General features: G+C 50.6%; 1 protein-coding gene across 4 annotated transcripts in view; it reads left to right on the top strand.

Moving 5' to 3' along the window:
* The window catches only part of HIVEP3 (HIVEP zinc finger 3), a 418,754-nt gene that overhangs the window by 307,028 nt on the left and 96,611 nt on the right, over positions 1–15,115 (top strand). For 3 of the 4 annotated variants that reach the window (XM_059689782.1, XM_059689783.1, XM_059689779.1), the window contains exon 1: positions 717–1,446. The exons of the other annotated variant lie outside the window; for it this stretch is intronic. The gene's annotated coding sequence lies outside the window, so the exon portion shown is untranslated. Of the gene's footprint in view, positions 1–716; positions 1,447–15,115 lie in introns of those variants that run through there. 4 annotated transcript variants of the gene reach the window in all.

The raw sequence follows: 15,115 nt of genomic DNA, 5'->3' as shown, positions 1-15,115 counted from the left end.
ATTTGAATCCATCACTTTGGAGCCAGAGGAAACCTGGGGTTTCCGAGGAGCCTTCTTGGAAGCCCTAGTCAGCATAGGGGTCAGTCACCCTGTGGGTCCTTGAACTTTCACGACCTGGAGAGGGGGTAGCATCTGGGCACTTAGTTTGCCTACGTCTAGGCCTGCCTTTGGCCCCAGGCCCCATAACCTCTGGAGGCTGTTCCAGGCAGGCAGAGGCCAGGCCTGGAGTGAGCCGGATTCAAGGTCAGCCCTGGTTCTGCAGAGCTGACCTCAGACAAATCACCTGACATGTCTGAGCCTCAGTGTAAGCAAGCATGTCAAACTCACGGACCGTGGGCTGCATGCCTTGTTTATTTGGCCTGGGTTAGCCTTTGAGTTTGACATGCATGGTGTACAGAATCTAAAATACAGCTCCTTGTGGGGTCTGGAGGCCTTGGAGGGCCATTCTCTCTCAAGGGGCAGGCAGATGGGGGCCGGAGTGGCCAAAGCATGTGACTCAGGTCCCAAGACCTGGGATCCAGCTGCTTCTGGTAAAGTCAGGCCGTTAGGGAAGCCCCGGGTTGCCCCTCACCCCCAGGCTGGAGCCTAGGGAGGCCGGGCCAGGCCGCCCCGCCCAGTGCTCATTAAGGCGAATTCCCGCCTTGGGAGGTGCGGGCTTCCTGGAGCAGAGCTGGCACCCGGAGCAAGGCGGGGAGCGCGCACTTTGGGGACCAGGATGGATGCCCGCCGGGCACGGGTGCGGCCCAGACGGGTCTCCCAGAGGCAGGGCCCCCGGCGGCGGTCACCGGGGCTTCCCTGACTGCCCTCCCCGAGGGCCCGGGAGGAAATGACAGCTCGGGAGCCTGGGCGGGCGCGAAGGGCGGGGCGGCGCCCAGAGTGACAAGGCCTGTCAAGGAGGAGGCCGCCGCACAGAACCTCCCAGCTCCCGGCCAGAGTCGGGGATTCCCCAGACACAGACCCTCCCCGGCTGCCGCCCAGCGCGCCCCGGCCCATCGTGACCTCGCGACGCGGCAACCCTAGCGTGGCCGGCGGCGACCCGGAGGGCTGAGGCCGAGCGAGAGGAGAGGCGCCCCGGGCGTGCGGGCGCGGGGTCCCCGGGCTGGGCGACAGGAAACTCTGGGGAGTGAATGGAAAGAAGTGGGTGGTCCGGCCCCTGCGACTTCCCCTGACATCACTGCCCAAATAAGGAGCTTCCAAGCGGCTGCGGGGCGGCCCGGAGCCTCACCCGCCGCTGGCGCCAGCCGCTAGCCCGCCCCGCGCCCACCCCACGCCGCCCCCGTGGGCCGCCTGCGAGCGCTCGGGGCACCGCCGGGCGGAGCCGAGCCGGGCGGAGCCAAGCGAGGAGCGGGCGCAGCCGAGGCGCGCAGAGGCCGGCGCGCAGCCCAGCGCAGCCCAGTGGAGCGCTGCGCAGCCCAGCCCGGAGCCGCGGAGCCCGACCGCCGGAAGGTAAGCGGGGAGCCTGACAGCTGGGGAGCCAGGCACCGCCGTGCGGCTGAGCAGCCCCGGCCCGGGGCGGCAGGGGAGGGACCCGGCGGGAGCCGGGCGGGAGGGAGCTGGCTGGAGATGGGCGCGGATGCAGGCACGTAGGTTCAGGTTCGCACTCCTGGGACCTCCAGGACTCCTCTGTAGCCTGGGGTTGCCTGGTGCACGCGCTCTCCGCCTGCGTCTCCCCAACACTACTTGTGTCACTGTCCTGGGTTGACAGGAGCATTCCTGGTTCACACTTCTCTTGCACACTCACGCCTGGCACAGCCCCACTCTCCATGGGTGTGCACAGCCTCCTGTGCCTGCAGCAGACCCTCACGACACACCTCTCAGGCCTCGCACTCTCAGAAACGGTGGGAGAAGCACACGGTGGGAACTGCTGGATGGGTTTGGCAGTCCTGACCATGCTTCCCCCTGGAGGCAGTGGCAGTTTCAGACTGTCAGGGCCACCATCCTGGGGCTCCTTGGGCTTATTGGGAGTGAGTTACACTAGCATTTCTCTGGCTCTACAACCCCCCTCTCCCACAGAATGGCACCTGGCAATGGCGGGGTGGGGGGTAGGGGGGGGGAGAAGGGCTGTACCTGGCTGCTGGCTGGCATGGTTGGGAGGGTGTGGCGACTGGCAGAGAGCTACTCCCAGCCTTACAGCCTGGGTGTTTCCAGAGTGGCTGCTACTCCATGGGCATTTCTCTGGGCAACCTCCCCTCCCCTTCTCTTACCCAGTACAGGGGACCTGGCTCCCAACAGGGGTGGTGGGGGCTGTAGAGCAAGTGCAGGTGTTGTCATCCTCGGCATCTTTCAGGGGCTCTGTGCAGTGGCTAGAATTGCTTATATCTATAAAACACTTCATGTCTTCATTGATGATTTAATCAAGGCCACAGGAAACTGATAAAGCCAAGTTATGGGCTCATCACTTAGTGCTCTGGGCAGTCTCCTTAATTTCTTCAGGCTGCATTTTGTCATCTGAAAATGGGGATGAGGATCTTCCGGAGAACGTTGTCAGGGAGACTTGCGATCATATAAGTGAAACTGTTTTGTAAATTCAAAGCCCTGTGCACATGCCAGTTACTGTGGTTTAGAAGCTTTTGGGCTGGTATTTTCCATGGCTCTGCTCTGTGACTTAGGGAGGCTGAACACCATTTCTGTCCAGTCATCTGCGAGAAAGGGGCCTTAATGTGTCCTGTGTGCCTGCTAGCAGATTCCCCAAAGTGAGTTCTGTGGAACATTCGTTCTGAAAGCTGTGCCTCGAGTTAAGGTTTCCCTGTTCTAGTAAGTCTGGCAAATTCTGCAAGCTCACTATTGCAATCGATATTGGTAAATTAAAGGCTCTGAGAAGTACTGCAATAAAAGAACATTCTTGACTCTGTCAAACCCAACATTTCCCTAGTTAACGCTACACCTTTTTCAAGTTACACATGCTTGCTCTTCCAGGAAGCAGTGCTTCAGGGGCTACCGATGATACGGTGTTGTAGAGCTGCAATCAAACTTTGAGAGCTGTGTTGTAATTGCCTTCTTTAATGAAGAGCAAACAGAAGCTCAGAGAAGTTGAGTAGCTCACGTGACTCAAGGTCACCCATAGTTAGTAGTAAAACAGGGACCACAACCCAGAGTCATCCACTGCTCTCACCACAGTCAGTTAGGTCCAGAAGTTGAGAATTCTCTTCTGGGAACCAGTGTTGCTGCTTTATGTGGACACTCTGCAGAATGAATTTGACAAACATAAGAATTTAAATGATTTCTTATTGAATGAATTAAATGATAAAATGATTTCATATATGAATGAATTAAATAAGCATTTAGTGAATGAGTGAATTTATTGGATGAATTAAATGCCACTTGTTGTGGGGACTTCAGCTTGTTAAGTTCAACCAGATGTAGAATCTGTAGTGAAAAGTAATAGTACTAGAGGCATCACAGACACATACATACACAGGTAGATTCCGACATGCTCACACACCCACCTCTTCACACAAGCCCCTCTCTCCCTACACTCTCACACATGCCCCCACAGTCGATCCTGTGCACTCATTCACACACATGCTCCTACATATCCACACACAATCGCTCACCTGCTCCTATACACATTCACATCTCTCCTGGTCATACTCTCTCACACACATCTCTCCTGTTGTGCTCTAGGCTGCAGCCAGGAGGCACTCATGGCAAGGGACATGTCCCCTTATCCCCAGGTCCACAGAGCTTGTGCCTGGCACCAGCTCCGGAGATGAGTTTTGAGCATGTGAGAAACCCTTGCATTTCCTCAGTGTTTCCCCATTTCTCCCATTTGCTGCTGTACTTATCCCCTGTCTTTCTTGGTCAGCTATTGTTTGGTCACACATGATGCTCCAGCTCTGGCTTCTACTGTTTGTTTGAATCAACCATCAGAGCTCTGTCAGGGCAAGGACTTTGTCTCATTTGTTTGATTGGAATCCCCAGTGCCTAGCAGAGTGCCTGGCACAGGGGAGAGGTTCAATAAGCATTTAGTGAATGAGTGAGTGAGTGAGTGAGTGAGTGAGGATGGCTGTGACCCAGGCCAGCAACCAGGGAGATTCTCTGAAGATGTTTGTGACGTATCTGCTGGGTCCTAGGCTCCTTCCTGGGAATTCTAGAAATAAAAGCTGTTTAATCCTCTGTTCATGGAGCTTGCATTCCAATGGGAAGAGAGGGCATGAATAGCAACGAACAAGATAATGCTAGTGTCACACGCCATGAAGAAACTCAAACAAGGCAGTGTGGACGTTAGAGATGAATGGGGAAGCTAAAGATGGGGCTCAGGGAGTCCTCTCTGAGGAGTTAATATTTATCCTGAAATCCAAATAACGAAAAAGTGCAAAGATTTGGGAAAAGCGTATTCGGGCAGAAGAACAACAGGTACGAAGGCCCTGGGGCGTGAAGGAGCTGGGCTGAGTGCACATGGAGAGGTAGACTTGTAGTTCACTGCCGATTCCCTTACCAGTGCCCTTTGGGTGAGGGGGTGGGAGGGGGGGCAATTGCTGCTGTCTGATCTGGGACCTAATTATCTTTGCGGTTCAATCACTAAAGCCAAACTCAGTGCCTCTGGGCTTGGGGGGTGGGGCTGCCTCTGCTAACTCAGAAGGCTGCCCTCCCCATCTTGTCTTCCCCCCACCCCTCTAAACAAGGAAAGGGGTGGACTCCCCAGGCCCCTCCCAGTTCTACCACATAGAATTGGATGCTCTGATTGCAGGAGGTTCTCGACAATTCAGGTGGTCCATCTGGAGGGGTCGTGAATTAGTTGTGCTGCTTCCATTATTAATAACCATGATGTCATACATCTGTGCAGTTCCTGGTCGGCTGCAGAGCACTTTCTCCTATTATCCAGTTCACTCTGTGGACTCATCTGCCAAGTGGGGGAGGGTGGGAGCAGAGGGGGATGGTGGAGGTGGAGAGAGCTCAGACACTGCCACACGTGGCTGCAGGCTCACCCGACTGCCTCTCCCGAATCCCTGCTTCCTCTGCCGCAAAGCAGGATTCCGGAGAACCTACCCCTCAGGGTGTGGGGTGAAGACCTGCATGTCAGGGGCCTGGCATGTCCAGGCGCTTAGTGGCTATTGGTTCACATTTTACAGGTGAGAAACTCAGAGCTAGGGAGAGCATGGCTTTTTCTTTTCTTTTCCTTTTTTGTTTTGGTCCACTTTTGAATCTTCTGTCTTCCCAGCCCAGGGCTTGTGGGTACATAGTAGGCCTTGAATAACTATGTTGTTGAATTGACTTGCCTTAAGGTTGCACAGTTAGTAAAGGGCAGATCTAGGACTCAAACCCAAGACATTGTGCTCCAAAGTCTTTTTCATAAACAGCACATTATTTGGGAATAATTGTCATGGTTAATAAAGACAGATCTTCATACCACGTTTGTAGATGAACAGAATTATTGTTGCTTTGTTGAGAATCCTAGAATTATAAGGTCTTGGGTTCTGATACATGGTATTCTTTACAAACCAACACATGAATTTCTTAAGAAACATTTTGGAACCTTCTAGAAGAGGGTGTAGATGTGAGAAAATGGCCTCCTGAGATTTGAAAGCAGTGATTCTTAACCAAGGGCGTCCTTTCCTGTCACCTGAGGGCTTTTAACAGAAGAGTTATAAGTTCCACCCCAACTGTCTGATTCAGAGCCTCTGAGGATGGCATCTGGGCATGTGGAAACACACCTGGTGCTAGAAGGTCACCTGGGGAAGAGCAGCCAGCCAGCTGGATGCCCAGGAATTCTGGCAGGCCCTCCATCTGCCTCGAGTTTTCATGCATCCTTAGCTGTGCTACCCGCCTTGTCCCAGGCCCACCCCAGCCACACGGTAGGAACTCAAGCTATGGAGCCCCACAGACCTGAGTTTGCATCTCCTGCTTTCTAGCATGTGCCTGGGCCACGTTCCTTTACCTCTCATAAGGCTCAACTTTCTTGCCTGTACTATGGGAATGCTCACACTTACCTACAGGGTAGCTATATGGATTACAGGTGACTGTATCTATGTCAGCTTATGAAATATCTGTGCCTAGCACATAGTAGGTGAACAGTAAACAACAGGTTCAGTTGTTATTATGAAAAATGAATGATAATAAAAGCAACCGCAGCATTTGTGAGTTGGCTGCTACACATACAAGTGAACCAGTTTACTCCAAAGGCCAGACTTTTGAGAAGGGGGAACTCTCCTTGTTGTAAACACCAATTCTTGGGCCAAAGAATAACTGCTCTGCCATTTTTCCACTCCTCTTTATTACATTGCTCTGGCTCTCATGGAGAGTGGAGGGCCGAATAGGGACCAGAGCCAACACCACTTTCCATACCTCAGACAGACCCATGGGCTCTGAGAGAGGAGTGTGAGGTGTGGAGGCCAGTGCTTAGTCCAGGCTTGTGTTCACCTACATCAGCCTGGCCTCCCATTCCTAAGACCGATGTATAGGACAGTTACAGGGGAAACAGCTGGCTGGTGGGAGTCATAGGAGGCTGTACTTACAACCTACTCTGTCATTCATTCATTTATTCACAACAGTGGATTAAGTCCTTCCCTGGGCTCAGCTCTGGGTCAAGCTCAGAGTCTAGACAGGGGTGGGCAAACTTTTTGACTCGAGGGCCACAAGGGGTTCTTAAACTGGACCGGAGGGCCGGAACAAAAGCATGCATGGAGTGTTTGTGTGAACTAATATAAATTCAAAGTAAACATCATTACATAAAAGGGTACGGTCTTTTTTTTTTTTTTTTTTTTTTTAGTTTTATTCATTTCAAACGGGCCGGATCCGGCCCTCAGGCCGTAGTTTGCCCACGGCTGAGCAGATCCGACCACTCAGGAACTACATGGTCATGGACAAGCTGCATTTCCTCTGCAGATCTCAGTTTTCTCACCTCTAGAATGGATTGTTCTGGCTACTTCACCAGAGGAATATTTTGTGGTTTTGAGGACCCACTCATCTCTGGGTGCTGCGTAGGTTTGAGGGTCTCTACCAGAGGGGTCGGGCAGAGAACAGGGGCTTCAGAACCTGTAGGAGCTCCACTCCACTGCTGGCTCTGCCACAGACTTGCTGTGTGATTTGCTGCATCTCTTAACTTCTCTGTTTCCTTTTCCTCACTTAGATAATGTGGTTATGACACCTCCATTGCAGGGCACTGTGTTAGGTGAGATGATAGAGAAGACCTGGCTCTCAACGAACGTGACCCCCATTTCCTTTCTGTCTGCCTCTTGGCTCTTCTGTCCTGTGTGTTGCTGCTTTTGGAGCAAAGTTTCTCAAGCACCCAGAATGGGCCAGGTGGGCAGACAGCCAGATTGGAGCTCAAGGGAGTAAGCACATGGCCTGGCTGAAAGGTGGGCCTGGGGAAGTGGGTCCAGCCCAAGAGCTATCAGGACCAGGGTGCGGGGTCAGGAGCCCTGGTTCTGTCCTGGGCCTGCCAGTAGGTCACTGTGTGCATTTGCCAGTTCCCGCCCTCTCTGAGTCTGCGTCCTCACTGAGGCCAATGTGCAGGGTCCCCTGGCTTTCTTCCTGCTCTGAGAAGCCTGAAGGCCTTTGATGTGCAAGTGCTGAGTGGCCACAGTGAGGGAGTGGGCCAGCTGGATGTGGAGATTTCACCAGCTTCTCCCAGCCCAGGAATTGATTGTGGGGAGAGGCCAGCAGACAGACTCTGGACAAGGAAGAGACTGTGGTTTCTAATTGGCAGAGCTGCTCATGGGAGAAGAGGCAGGTGAAGGGACACTAATGGCCTGAAATAAAATTGAAAGAAGGGCATTTCTCCTGTGTTTCATTTTTCTTCAAGAAGACCAGAAGGCCCTAGCGGTGGCTCAGTGGATAGAGCGTCGGCCTGCAGACCAAAAGGCCCCAGGTTCGATTCCAGTCAAGGGCACATACTTGGGTTGCAGGCTCCTCCCTGGACAGGGCCCTGTCAGGGTGCATGCAGGAGGCAACCAATCGATGTGTTCCTCTCACATGGATGTTTCTCTCTGTCTTTCCCTCTCTCTTCCACTCTCCCTAAAAATCAATGGAAAAATACCCTCAGGTGAGGATTTAAAAAAAAAAAAAAAAAAAAAGACCAGATAGTTCAAAGCCACCTGTTTCTCAAGTGGCTTCCCTCTCATTTGAATTTAACAGTGTGTTTGGCTATGAAGGGTTTGTTTTTAGGTTTTTAGGATGGAGGCAAGAGGTTGCGGAGTAAAACTCAGGGTCCAGTCATTCATTTCCTGGAACACTCTCCAAGTGTCAGGCACTGTTCCAGACAAAGGGATACAGCAGTGACCTAAACACAACCGTCAGTCCTCTCCTGGAGCTTGTGCACTAGTGGGGGCAGGGGGCATGCCGGGAACAAGGGGGTGGGTGAGTGTGTGACATGTTAGATGGGGCAGGTGCCATGGAAGCGGCTAAAGCAGGGTAAGAAGTTGGAGAAGGCTGGGAGGGATTCAGGGGACTCTGTGTAGGATGGTTGGAGAAAGTGATGAAGTGACTGTTTGAGCAGAGACATGAAGGAAGTATAGAACTGAGACTAATTAAAGTAGGCATTTCTTCCTCTGTGGGGTCCATGGGGGTCTATGGAAAGGTCTCCTTGGAGGCTGACATGGACAGCTCAGACCCTGGTTTAGATACAGAAAAAGAGTCTAATTCATGATCGTGGCTACCACTACATGAATAACAATGAGAGCAAGCTCCAAAGGGCTCCCAGTGGATTTGGCTCTAAGCCTTCAAAATGCCTGTCCATACAGACTGTCTTATTTAGCCCTCTAACAAGGTAGAAGGTGTCATCTCCATGTCACAGGTGTGGAATCTGAGAATCCTGTACATGGAACAGCAGGCCCAGGACCGCATCCCAAGGGAGGGGCAGAGGAGACACTCAAACCCAGACTCCGCTGCCATCAGATGCCATGTTTCTCCTCACAGGGTAGCCAGGCACTCGGCATGCCTCATTGCAGCAGTTGAGGAAAAGATTTATTTATTGAAAACAAAAATAAATCCATAGACTACGGAGATATGATGTCGAAATGCAATATGGGATTCTGGATTGGATCTTGGATAAGACAAAAGTATCCATGGAAAAACCAGTGAAATGCTAATAAAGTCTGTAGTTTAGTTAATAGGACATACCAGTATCCATTTCTTAGTTTTGACAAATGTCCCTTAGTGATATAAGATGTTAACATTAAAGGAAGCTTGGTGAAGGGTATCTGAGAACTCTCTTATTTATCTTTGCAACTCTCCTGTCAATATAAGATTATTCCAAAGTGAAAAGTTTATTTTAAAATAAATGAATAAATCCACTCCACATACACTCCAATGAGCTGGCCTCCTCAGGGTTACTTGGGAAAGCCATACGGGGTCATTAAGTAATTGAATTCCTACTGCTACTAGCCATCCCAAGCATGTGATCTAAAGGTGCCTGTGTGAGAAGGAGCACAATTATACACCAATGCTTGTAACCACACTTAGGAGGAATGTGCTCTTGGAAGTCTCTCCTCGGGGACTGCCCCAGAGTGAGTTTCCATATAACCCATACTTTTGCTATTCCATGTGATGGAAGTTCACCAACTCATTTCACTCGGTGCCCTGGCAGACAGATGTTTGGAACTGAGCTTTATCGGCAGAGCCACATCATGTGGCGTATGAATCGTAGTGACTAATGTCTGTGAAGGAGTGGTACGAGGTGGTGAGAATAGAATTAGAGAACTGGGACGACATTAACAGTAATCTGGTTTTCTTTTATGGCAGAAAATATTGAAAACCAGGGAGGGGTGTCTCCTGGAATGAAGGAAAGAGGCCAAGGTCAAGGGATTTCAAGATTTGGTCCCTCCGTGCAGTGATTCCCCATTCACAAAACAAGTGAGCTAGCTTAGGTGGGCCTCTGGGGACCCTCTGGCTGAAAACCCCTGAGCCCAGAGCAAGAGATTGGCCCAGGTTCACCAGGAAGCTGCTGAGAGACACAGCTGAGCCTGTCTAGGTGACCTGGCCTCCTAGTGGTTTCCAAGGGCTTAGCATATGGGCATTGGGTATCCCCTTGAAATGTGGGTGAGACAAAGATGCTCAGGTGGGCAGGAAACCACTCTCATGGTCTATTAGACACATTTAATATTTAAGAGTAGGATAGCCACTCCAAGATGGGCTCTTTATTTTTAGCAGGCTCTGTTCTTGCTAGTATTTCTCAGGGTGTGTTCCGTAGAACACAAGTGTGTGCAGGATGGAAAAATGTGTTATTATAGAGAGAAAATAGAAGTGCTACTGCCAAGTAAATGTGAGAAAGTTTAAAGGCCCTAATACTGTAGGACTTCTGGGTCTGTAATATATGAAAGTGCATTGGAAGTCTCTAGAAAGTGTGTGTGTGTGTGTGTGTGTGTGTGTAGATAGAGATCTTGTGTGCCACTTCTGATCTTGATTGACTAGAGAATATATACACATATATGAATGAGAGAATATATACATGTTAATAATATATATGATGCACACATATGGACATGCATGTACATAAAAAGAATAGCTGGAATAGAGTTCTAAAGAAAAACATTTTGGGAAACACTAAAGTTATCTGAGGTCAAAGCTGAAACAAACAAAACGAATGCTAAATTGTGACTCTACAATTTATTTCTGCATGTCAGTTCAGCATGTCAGTTTCTCACATTGTTCCTATTGTGTTCACTTAATTTCTTTTTTCTCAGAAGAAAAATGTCAACTGGCATGCAAATGATCCGTCCCCCACCCCCTGCGCTGTGCTCATGGGAGACAGAAGTATTACCAAGCTCATGTGACAGCTCAGTGGTGGGTCTCTAACCCAGAAACCCACATGTGACATTGGTGTTTTCAGAGCTAAAAAAGAACCTCATTGAAAAATACCACTAAAGGCCAAAATTCTGCCTTTGTCAAGTGTGGCTTTGCATGAGGGCTCTCCCAGCACTTGCATCTACACAGGTGTGCTCGTCACCCTGAAAGGTGTGCGTCTTTACTGGTCTGGATGCACGATCAGGGGACATGCCCAGTTAGGTAAGAACACACTTTGATTTGATGACAATTTCTAAATAGGCTGACCTTCGCCCCACTCCCTGGTCCTGGCCTGTCCCCACCCCGCGTTGTCCCTGGGCAGAGTCCTGTAAATTGCCTGCCTGCCCTTGGAATCCCTTCACAGACTGGGTCACCTCAGTCTCCACGTTCCTGACTCTTACCCCCATGAGTAAATGCTGCCCCCACCAAATCCTGCTCCTCGCTCCTGGAGCATGTCCCCAAGCATGTGGCTCTCCCATCGAAGGTGCAGGGTCCATTCCATTTTACGACTGCCACAGTCAGAGACTGAGCTTCGGTTTCCTTACCTGGCATATGAGAACAGTGTGTTCATGAAGACTCTACAAATAAAGAGTAAGGAACAGGAAGAGGGGAAACATAAGAGGGATTTTCTTTCTCTTCGGATCAGCTGTGGGGAGCAGGAAGCTTCACAAACATCTCCTTTGAGGATGACATGGTTGGCTCAGCTAGGCCCTCAGACTCTGGCCTGTCATCTGACCTGTGTGACCTCAGACAAGCGATTTGAAGTCTTCAAGTTTCCCTTTCCTCAGCCATGAACATGGTTTTCATTCAGTGCTATGAAGCCTGTGGGGAGCCTACAACAGTGCCTGGTGCTTTGTATTAGTTATTATGATGAGAATTTTATCAACTAACTAACACAACAGCCAAGTTCTTTTTAAGTGTGCAAAAGATATAAACAGGTAGTTCGCAGAAGTGGAAAGGCCCATAAACCCATGACCAGTGCTCTTGCTGCTAAGAAGCGAAGGATTATAAGTGAAAATGCTTATAGATGGCAAAACTGTAAAAAGATGGAGAAGATCTGGTGCTGGCGAGGGCCCAGGGGCCTAGTTGGTATCAATGAAAATTGATACAAATGCACATGCCTACTGTGAGCCAGCAACCCCCCAGCTACGGAAAAACAAGCGTACACAAAGCTAAACACATAGAAGGGTGTTCCCTTGCAGCATTGTTCGCAGCAGAGAGAAATTAGAAATGACCTCAATGGCCAACAGTGGCAGGGCTTACATCGCTTACAGTGCATGTCTGCCATGGAGTACTTTGCAGCCATTTAAAAAGAAAGGAGTGAATCAGCAGATCCTGGCCTGGGAAGGCATTTGTAACATATTCTCAACTGGAAAAGGGTTCGTGTGTGCTATGGTTCATACAGTCCCATTTTTATGCAGAACAGGTAGCAATTACATATGTGTGTGCACATGTAGATATGTTTCCGTGTTCACGGTGACAGTGTGGGAACATACAGGGAACTGTTAGTGTCAGCTTCATCTGGGCGAGAAGGGGGTTTGTCCACTTTTCACTTTAAATGCCTCCTTATTCAAAAAATGTATTTTTTAAACAAAGGAAACAAAAAAGAAAGCCCCAGACAATGAAAAGCAAAGACTAAGCTCTACAGTGCAGGATTATTGGGAAGATTAAATGAGATAACGTTTGACAAACACCTAACACAGTGCCTGATGCCTAGTAAGTGCCCACGAATGCTTTCATCCTCTTCTTCCTTCCTCCATAGACTCTGTGCGCCCCCCTACCCCCTTCCCTGTCCATCCCAGTGTTCCTCCCCCCACCCCCGCTTCCCAACTTCAGTCAACGTGCTGTGGTGCTTACAGCCCTGCCAGCACACCAACTGCTTGCCCGGTCTGGAAAAGCCACCCTGCCTCCTTTCCTTGCACTTCACTGGGTCCTTTCTTCTTGGTGCCCCTTTATTTTATTTTTTATTTTTTAAATATGTTTTTATTGATTTCAGAGGGGAAGGGAGAGGGAGAGAGAAACATCAATGTTGAGAGAATCATCCATCGGCTGCCTCCTGCACGCCCCCTACTGGGGATTGAGCCCGAAACCCGGGCATGTGCCCTGACTGGAAATTGAACCAAGACCTCCTGGTTCATAGGTTGTCTCTCAACCACTGAGCCACGCCAGCCGGGTGGTGCCCCTTTAAATGGCTGCTATCTTTCACTGGTTGCTGTCAGCCGTGCCTCCTGTCTCCCCAAGGAGCCTCTCCCCACCTCTCAGTGTGGGGCCGGCTTTTTCATCAGCACATTCCCAGGGTGAATCGCATCATTTGGGTCAGGTCTGCTCACTGATTTGTTTCTCTTCTGCTTCTGCTCAGGGCCGTGCTTTCCCACCCCTGGGCATGCGGGCTCTCTGGGCACCCCCCCCCCCCGCCACTAGCTTCCACCTGGCCCTGATGAATTCCATCATGTCTGCTTAAAATCATTTTACTTCCAATTTGCTAATTTAATTCTAGTCTTACAGAATTTTGGCAACCCTGCCAAATTGGGTGCCAGATGCAGATTTAATGAGCATATTTTCAGTTCTTTCTTTCCTTTCTGCATGAAGATGCTGAAGAGAACAGGATCTGGAACTAGTTTCTAGGGAGCCCCCTGAACATCCCCCCCAACGTTTGATCCTGAGCCACTGGGCATGACCCTCCGGCCAGGTCTCTACGTGTCTAGCGGGAAGAGCTCATGCTCTGCTCCCCGGGGGAGGGAGCTGTGATTGCATCACCCTCCCAGTCCTAGAAGCCCCAACCCAATTCCCATCACTTGGACTTCACAGGAAATGTATTTGGAGAAAATTACTTATTTCCTCTGGCCCATGTCTTCCTGAGCCACGTGCAACTCAACAGATGTTCAGGGATTCATCTGTTTAACAAACACATATTTAGCACTTTCTAGAGTGATTTCTTAAAGTGTGGTCTGTTGACTGCCTGCCACAGAATTATGGTGAGGGGTGGGACCTTGGGGAGAATGCAGATTCCTGGGCCCTGCCCCTCAGTGGGACAGGGTGGAGCCTGGGATTCCACCGCCCAGGGAATGCTGGTGCCTGCAGAATGTCTATGGGTTACCTCATTTCCAATGCATACCAACCCCTTCCGGAGACATTTTTATCTCCAAGAGTAAGACTCAGAGTAAGTCAGGTGGGTGGCTCAAGGCTAGGAGTGGGAGTGGTGAATCAAAGCTGGGACTTTGCTGGAGGCTTTTGATTTTAAGCGAAGGGCTCTTTCCCTCTCTGCCGCAGCAGCTCAGGGCTGAGCGCTGCTGTCGGTGATCACCATCCACTCTCACGGCTGGCTCGCAGACGTCCGCTCTGCAGGCGAGGAAGGGGAGACTGGTGGTTGCCCTGCCAGGCCGGCCCAGGTGCAGCTCTGAGGAAGCAGCAGCCCGGACCCACACCACCCTGATTCCAAATTCTGTGCCAGGCAGCGCGGAGGGCTGAGCGGAGAACCCATGGAAGTTCCCTCGAGTAGCAGGGAATAAGCAGAGCTCTCCGGCGCCAGCCCGGGGCCGGGCCTTTGGGCGGGTCACATCTGTTTTTGAGCCTTGGGGTTGTCGTCGGTCCAGTGATTCCCAAACTTTTTAAATGGCAGAGTATCCCTCAACCCTCACTTCTTTTCAGCCCAAATAAAATCTTCCACTGAATTGTGACATGTACAAAGGGACAAAAGTGGAGACACCTTGCCCTAGCTGATTGGGCTCAGTGGATAGAGGTTCGGTTCTAGTCAAGGGCACATACCCGGGTTGCAGGCTCTGCCCTGGCCTGGGCCCTGGTCAGGGCTCCTGCAGGAGGCAACCAATCGATGTGTTTCTCTCACATCGATGTTTCTCTCTCTTTCCCTCTCTCTTTCCCTCTCCCTAAAAACCAATGGAAAAATATCCTTGGGTGAGGATTTAAAAGTGGAGACACCTTGCATGTCTCAGTGCTTTCTAGGAGGCACTTTGGAAACATGTCATTTAGCATTTAGCAAAGATCATCCATGTACCTCCTTCCCCTCCTGCCCCCCAACATGACATAGTGGCTATAGCCTCAGCTTTGGAGTCCGGCATAGGGGGTGCAGTCTGGGCTCTACCACTTTCTGGCTGTGTAACCTTGAGCAAGGTGTTTGCCTTCTCCGAGTCACAGTTTTTTCTCTGTAGAATGGGGATGGTTAAGCTGGGGTGAGGATTAAATAAACTAATGCATGCGAGACATTCAGCACAGTGCCCAACATGTGGAAGGTGTGGTGACTCTTGCCTTCCTTTGACAGAATAGGATATAACATGAGAGAAATTATGGCAGAGATTTCCCAGGCCCTAAAGACACCATGCCATGCGCGTGAGTGGTACGGACAGTGAGGCCCAGACATTTGTTGGTCTATATATTT

The sequence above is a fragment of the Myotis daubentonii genome, chromosome 3 (assembly GCF_963259705.1).
Source record: "Myotis daubentonii chromosome 3, mMyoDau2.1, whole genome shotgun sequence".
In the NCBI taxonomy this organism is placed as follows: Eukaryota; Metazoa; Chordata; class Mammalia; order Chiroptera; family Vespertilionidae; genus Myotis; species Myotis daubentonii.
The sequence above is the reverse complement of the archived record's forward strand: the minus strand, read 5'-3'. Positions and strand labels throughout refer to the sequence as shown.